Raw genomic sequence first — 7,186 nt, 5'->3', positions numbered from 1 at the left:
AGACACATACAGGTGCATGTTATTCATTCATTCATTCATTCATTCATTCATTTTCTTCTTCTTCCATCTTCTCAAAAGTGAAGAGGCAGTTTATAAGAAAGTTAATGAAAGAAACAAAGAGCACCAAAGGAAAAAATAAATCAAATATAAATCTAATCCAGACTTTAGAATTGTTAGGACTGTTTCATAATTGGTTCTGAGCTTCCAGGTAACCATGGCAATACGGGAAATAGAACAAATTTCTGGATTCAATTATTCCCCACTGAAAGGAATGGTTTTACTATCCTAAATTCTAGAAGATAAAAATACATACTGTTTTGAGGGGGAGGTGTTGCTTGAAAACCATGTGGATTTGTGATTAACTTTATAAAAATCCTAATTTAAGTGCTATACTTTATTACTTCATGGTCCGTTGCTTTTTCCCCCTCATTTAAATCCTCACCACTCACCGCTAATACACCAGATCTGCAAAGCTAGTAAGACGGGCTGAACTAATCTTGTCTAATAGCATTAATTGCTCTTCACCTGGACTGCACTTCCTTCTTTTCCATGTGCTCCCCTAATTTAATAATCCAAACGTCAGGCTCTGGGGTCCAACACCCAGCTTTCACCCTCCTGCAAGTGTGACCAACTCTCTCTTTGGGCACTTTTTCTCCTGAATGGGAAAAGTTATCCAACTCCAAACATGCATTATGAAAGCTGTGTATGTACCTGCTAATAACTCCAGAGCTGCATGGTATTTTTGTTCCTTTTAAATCACATTTGTACATATTAATTCTTCCAATGAACAGGGCAGGCGGGCAAGTGCTGATTTCGATTTGTGTGCATTAAAAATTCTGGGCTTCCTCTCAAGTTTTTAGACCCCAATTCTAGGACTCCATCCTTACCTTTCCTTTCTTCCGGTACATGATCTGAAAACTAAACCATGACTCACATATGTCCAGGCTATTATAAAACCCATCAAACTAGTCACTAACTAGGAAAGCAATAACAGTATGATTTCTAATTATTCCTAATTTCCTGCCTCAGTAGATAATTTAGGGCTAGCCAAGTCTATCTGTCTGGGATGTCAGCCTTATGGGTTTATTAATTTCCAAAGAGATTTTGGCAATTCTAGATCCTTTGCATTTCCATAAGAATTTTAAAATCAACTTGTCAATTTCCACCAAAAATACAAAAGCCTACTGGAATTTTGATTGGGATGGTGATGAACAGTTAGATAATCTTGGTTGTGATTGACATTTTAACAACATTGCATCTTCCAATCCGTAGACAAGGCCATCTTCTTCCTTTTATTGATGCCTTTGGTAATTTCTCTCAGCAATATTTTGTAGTTTTCAATATGTGGGTCTTTCTGATCACTTATTAGATGTATTCCTAAGTAGTACATGTTTTATGCTATTATGAATAATATTTATAAATAATAATATTTTCAAATATTTGTTGCCCATATAAACACAATGGAGCTTTGTATATTCATCTTGTATCCTGCGACTGTGATAGATTCAATTTTTAGTTCTCAGAGCTTTATTGTGAATCCATTGACTATTTCACTCAGAAATTAGGCCTTTCAAAACTGCAGGTACTTTTAAATTTATTTTTCTTATTTAAGTGGACAAGCCAGGACCAGGACAATGTTGAATAGAAATGACAACAGCACAGGGGTTGCTATTTTGGTCTTGATTAAGGGGAAATAATTCTTTCACCATTAAAGCATGATGTGAGCTATTACTTTCTGTACATGCCTTTTATCAGTTTGAGGGAGGTTTCCCTTATCTCCTAGCTTGCTGAGAGTTTTTATCAAGAGTTGATACTGCATTTTCTCCTTCCCTTGTGCATTTCTCTCACATGCACACACTGAATGGTACTCAACTGAAAACTAGAAAGGAATCTCTGGAGTTATTCCAGAATCTCTCTGTATGACTATCTCTTCCTCAGCACTTTACCCTATACACGTTAGCTCCTTGGCTTCCCCAGGTTCCCAAGACCATTTCTTCAGCCTCAACCTGGGTCCTACCTAACAGCCACCTACTTGGACTCATTCAAGGCAGTAAGCTGGAGAAAGTGTAGGGCTCACTTCATTTGTTTCCTTTCTCTCAGGGATTATTGTCTTTCGTTATCTTAAGTTCAAATAGTTTCAAAAACATTGTGTTGTATGTTTTGTCTAATTTCTGCAGAAGAGTTAACTAATCTTTGTTATTCCGTCTTGATTAGAAGCAATAATTTGTCTTGCATGAATTTGATACATGTTCCTTCTTAGGGCTTATGCTATGTATAAATCATGCACTAAGTCTTGAGAATCTGCATACTTTCAAAACTCCACACTGAGTTAGTTTATTGATAATCCTGGCTTGTGAAGTACATGTTTACCCCATTTTGTATCTAATGGAACTTGATGTCTGTAAAGAATTTCAGAGCATGAAATTTGGGACGCAGTAGATATTTACCAAGATTATTATCCTCATTTGCTCCCTTTCAGTATTTGGGGGTACCATTCCAAAACGGTGTCACCTCAGTAACTGTTTCCCACTGGGGTTGGTTTTCCTTAGACATGCACAAACACAGCTGTATACTCAGCTCCATGATGTCTTCTTGAAAAATTTGGGGCAACTTACTTGTTCCCACTCCTGAATGGCTGTTCTGTATGGTATGTAGCACTGTTTTAACTTTCTTCACAGCACACTGAGCATTTGTGTTCATATATAAGTAATACCTACATCACTACATTCTCATGTGAATTTTCCCAGGTAACTAATTTCACAGAAATTACTGGCTTGGTATTTCTACATTAGTCAGCGTTTCATTGCTGTGACCAAAATACCTGAGACGAACAATTTAGAAGGGGAAAAGTTTATTTTGAGATCCTTGAGCAACTTCAGTCAATGGTCAGCCAACTTCATCCTCTAGGCCTAAGGTGAGGCTGAGCATCATGGCAGAAGAACACAGCAGGAAAAGCTGCTCACCTTATGGTAGCCATGAAGCACAGATAGAAAAGGGTAAGGGCCAAGGGCAGGTGAAACTTTCAAGGGCATACTGCCAGGAACCCAAGCCCTCCAGCCATGCCCCACCCTCTTAGAGTTGCAACCCCGTGTCCATCCATTCAAACTAGGATGGACTGATTAGGCTATGGCACTCGTAATTGAATCATTTCACCTCTGAAAGTTCCTGCATTAACACAGGAGCTTTTTGGGGACACCTCATATCCAAAGCATAACAATATCCATTATCTCATTTAGTTATTTTAGAAATAATCATAAATATAGAATATATGATAATACATATTACATCATCTGAATGTATAACTATGAATAAATTTATGATTATGTAATTTAACTATACATATAATTAATGTGAATGCAGAGTTTTTCTTCTCTGGTCTTCTTCCTGGGAATATCTGAAAAACAAATACTGAGTTATATTAAGTTTAATTAATATTAAACAGCATTAAGTTGGCAAGTCCCCTATCTTCAGTGCTGCCAAAATTTCTGATCTCATAAGTATCTAAACTGAATTTCAATGATTGAATAAGGGGTAGTGTTGTCACTTGGCACTCTTATACTGAACACACCCTCAGGCTGTGGCTATAATTCCTCAGGATTCTCCATGTGCCTTTCAACACCACTGATATTTAGGAAATTAAGAAAAGTTATTCTTGGCAAGGTCTAATCCCACCACACAAATATTAACTCATAATGGAATTTTGTCCCTTTGTCCTTCAAATCATCCTATAAATTGTTCACAAATTATCAAACAATGTATAAACAAAATAAGGGAACTTTGTAATAGGTCAAGGGTTTGATTTTAAGTCCAAATGCTATATTTTAACTGAGGGTTTAAAAGATAGTTGAGCTACGTCTACACATGCAGCCTGAACTAAGACTGTCTCACCAATCTCATTAGGAATCCTGGTCACATGCAAACCTCGTTGGTGATGAACTCAGCTTCCTAAAAATAAGCTTCATGACATATTCTACCCGAAAAAGGCCTTAGAGGTCATCCAATGCTATATTTCTCAAATTAGTAGGGAAAGAGGAGATGGCAGTAATGAGAATTACCAGGGCAGTGAGGAAAATAATGTACTCTTGGGCACATACAATTTGACAAGGTGCTCACAGTGATTCTTTTTAAGACCTCACAAGTTGCATCAATAATCCCACCATGCTTTATAGCTCTGGCCACCTTCTGGGCCACTTTTAAAAATCCTTCCTAACCAGGTCACATCACAGACCAGATTAGAATCTCTGGATTGGTCCCAGAACAAGTACTTTATTTCCTGGGAAAAGCTACCCACAGAGAAGGGGGACACTGGAGTCAGGATAAGTTCCCAGCTCCCTCTAGAGTGGCCACCAAGATGGTGGTTCTCCACCCTCTCTGGGCATCGCTCCCTCTAAGAATTGCTATGCTATCCAGGGAAAATATTTAAAATGTTGCTTTAATTGTGGCAAAATAGAACTTACCACCCTCATCATTTTTAAGTACACAATTCAGTGTATTCACATTGTTTTATAACAGGTTTCTGGAACTTATGCATTTTCTAAAACTGAAACTCTATGACCATTGAATTCCAGCTACCATTTCTCCCTCTCTGGCCCCTCCCCAGAAACCACCATTCTGGTTTCTGTTTCTTTGAGTTTGACCACCTCATCTGAAGGGAATCACACAGTATTTGGATTATTTTACTTAAGTTTTATCCGTGTTGCAGCATGTGAAGATATTTCCTTCTTTTTGTAGAGTTAAATAATAGTACTCTGTATATAAATACCCCATTTCTTTATCCACTCATCTGGCAATGGACATTCGAATTGCTTCCACATCTTGGCTATTGTGAATAATACACAAATATCTTTTCAACATCCTGTTTTGAATTATTTTGTATATTCACCCAAAGTGGGATTGCTGGATCGTTAGACAATTCAATTTTTAATATTTTTGAGGAAATTCCGTGCTGTTTTCCATAACAGTACACCATCTTACATTCACACCAACAACACGCAAGTGTTCCAAAAGGCAGAGAATGCTTCGAAAATTTCTATGTCATTCTTGCACAGGGACCATGCTAATCTTCCCTGTGAAGTTCCAATGTTAGTAGATGTGCTGCCAAAATGAACACTAATTAAATAAATCTTGATACAATTTTCAGAACATCTTATTAACACATCCCAGGGGGCTGGCAGACTGAGTCTTCCAGATTTATTTTTCAGAGCACATTTGAATAATTCATTGTAAGAGGAATCAGATCAATGGTTTTAAAAAAAAATGTACTAATAGGCAGACCTCTATGGGTGGCAGCCCTGAAAAGGTAGACACAAAACAGAGAATCAGCCTCATCTGGGAACTTACAAATGCCCAGGCTCCATCCCAGATCTACTGAACCAGAAATCCTGTGGGTAGGTCTCAACAACCTCTGTTTAAAAGCCTTCCAGAGATGCTGATGTATACTCAAGTATGAAACCTATGTCATGATTTTGTGGCACTTAAGAAGACTCTTCTAATACTTTTACCATATATGCCTGAAATGTCAACAAACATTTTTTCTTTTTGTTTTATTTTGCTTCTTATTTGTTGGTTGGTTGGTATTTTACATATCATAGTTGCCTTGCACTAAGAATAAAAGCCAGCTTTGTCAACAGCTGACCCTATGAATTGTAGCTATATTAACTTCTTATTGACTAATGTGTGCTGAAAAATGAGAACAGTACATCAGGATGGCAAATATGTGCCTTACATACCACCTCCACTTCTCCAGAGCCCGAGACAGGCATAGTGCATGACCAGGGTACTCCACACCACCCCGTCCAGGCAGCCTCAAAATCCGTCTCAACACAGCCCTAACAAAAGCCCTAACAAGAGCCCGAGATAAACCCTCACTGCACACCTCTCCAGGAAATCTAGATCAACCCATCTAGCCTGACCCTTTTCAAGTTGTGTGGATTCTAATGTCTATCAATTTTATGGGATTCTCTAACACTGCAATTATTCTGTGAGCACAGTTTCATCATCTACAAAATACTAATACTAATTATGTCATGGGATTTTTAGGAAACTTAAATGAAATAATTTAATTAGAAGAGCTAGGCAGAGTGGAACACCCCTATAATCCCTGTGATTTAGAAGGCTGAGTCAGGAGGATCACAAGTTCAAGGCCAGCCTCAGCAAAGTTAGTGAGGCCTTAAGCAACTTTAGCAAGACCCTGTCTCAAAAAAAAAAAAATAAAAAGAGCCAGAGATTTAGCTCAGTGGTAAAACACCTCTGGGTTTGATCCCCAGCACCAAATAATAAATAAATAAAATCTACATATTTGTTCAACAGTAACTGAAGCATGAAAAGTGACATTTTTTCCAATTATTTTATCTGCCCTCACAATAGCAAAATCCAAATAACCATCTTCCTCATGCAAAACTACACTCCAGATGTATGACCTTTTTCGTGCTGACCTAATAAGATGTTTTTTAATGAGTTCACTTCCCTCCTGGATTAGCCATAAAGAAGTTAAGATTTATTGTGTTTAGAAAAGCTTGTTAGCCCATTTTCTATTGTATTTCATTCATTCTGTCCAAGAACACATTAAGATATGTGCATTGGTATTGTTTTTTTGGTTTTTTTACAGATGAAAAAACTGGGGTAGAAAGAAGTTAAGGAAAGTAAGTAGTCATAAGCTTGTAAGCATTACCAGCTACCTAATTTTCAGGGCTCAGTGGAAAATGAAAATCCGGAGCTTCTTGTTCAATAGATTACTAGGAATTTCAAGACAGAAACAGCACAGCATTTAACAGGCCCGTTCTGGGGATAGTGCTGGACACTTAGGCAAGATGTAAGACCACACAGCCTGTCTAGCTTGTGTCAGAACTGAGCCCAACAGCTGTGCCATTCTTCTGTTTCAACTCATGGGAATATCAATGACTTCACAAGGACACCTTGGATCTCTGGCTTTCAGAGAGCCACAGGCAATAAGAGTGAAAACCCGAAGACAACTCAGTTGGCTTTGTGGATTTGATGAGGGCTGATTCTGTTCCCAAAACAGGAGTGACAGCCATGTGGATTTGAGTCAGAAGACCCAGGTTCAAAGCCTGGCTTGGGAAGATGTCCCTGCATGGCCTCTGGCAAGTCATTCAGCACTAGATTACTAGTAATCTAGTAATCCTCTCCCAAAAGAATGAAGAGGCTATCTCTTAATTAATAGGTTCAG

General features: G+C 38.1%; 1 non-coding gene across 1 annotated transcript; it reads right to left on the bottom strand.

The window, feature by feature from the left end:
* Positions 1-5,003: 5,003 nt before the first annotated feature.
* Positions 5,004-5,110, bottom strand: LOC124107071 (U6 spliceosomal RNA). Its single transcript, XR_006856278.1, has one exon. It is a non-coding gene; the product is annotated as a U6 spliceosomal RNA (small nuclear RNA).
* Positions 5,111-7,186: the final 2,076 nt, after the last annotated feature.

Source organism: Marmota monax, unplaced genomic scaffold, assembly GCF_021218885.2.
Source record: "Marmota monax isolate L192 unplaced genomic scaffold, Marmota_monax_Labrador192_F-V1.1 WCK01_AAM20220418_F8-fsc00003, whole genome shotgun sequence".
In the NCBI taxonomy this organism is placed as follows: domain Eukaryota; kingdom Metazoa; phylum Chordata; class Mammalia; order Rodentia; family Sciuridae; genus Marmota; species Marmota monax.
Note: the sequence above shows the minus strand (reverse complement) of the source record. Positions and strands in the feature narration are given on the sequence as shown.